A 524-nucleotide genomic window follows, 5' to 3' on the forward strand; every position below is an offset into this window, starting at 1 on the left:
TGTGGTTTTTTTTTGGTGTCTTTTCCTTTTTTTTTTTTTTTTTTTTTGTTTGTTTTTTTTTCTTTCTTTCTTTTTTTTTGCGTGGGTTTTTTTTTGTTGTTGTTGTCATTTTGTTTGTTTTTTGTGTTTTTTTTGTTTGTTTAAACGTCTTTTGTTTCGAGGACGATAAAAAGTTTCGATCAGGCAGGACTTGAATGTCATTCCTAAGATTCGTATTTACAGGAGTCTACAGCAAAGGGGACCAGGCAGCTCGCTCCCGGGGCGCGGGGGCGCCCCTCAACCTATGCCCCAGGAGCCCCACCGGCTCTGCCTAGCAGCTGGCCTGCAGTGGGTGCGTGCAGGGGTGGGGGGCAAAACATGGGGCAGAGCTCACCAAGCCCACCCCACTTTGGAGACGAGCGTTGCACAGGAGGGGCTCCACAGCCGGGGACAGGCTGCCCCCAGACTTGTCACCCCACAGCCGTGAGCACTGCCCGGACCCCCCTAGGCTCCAGGAACTCCCTTGCTCCATCACCTTTGGGCAC

This window comes from Egretta garzetta, unplaced genomic scaffold (assembly GCF_000687185.1).
Source record: "Egretta garzetta isolate BGI_Z169 unplaced genomic scaffold, ASM68718v1 scaffold60, whole genome shotgun sequence".
Lineage (NCBI taxonomy): Eukaryota > Metazoa > Chordata > Aves > Pelecaniformes > Ardeidae > Egretta > Egretta garzetta.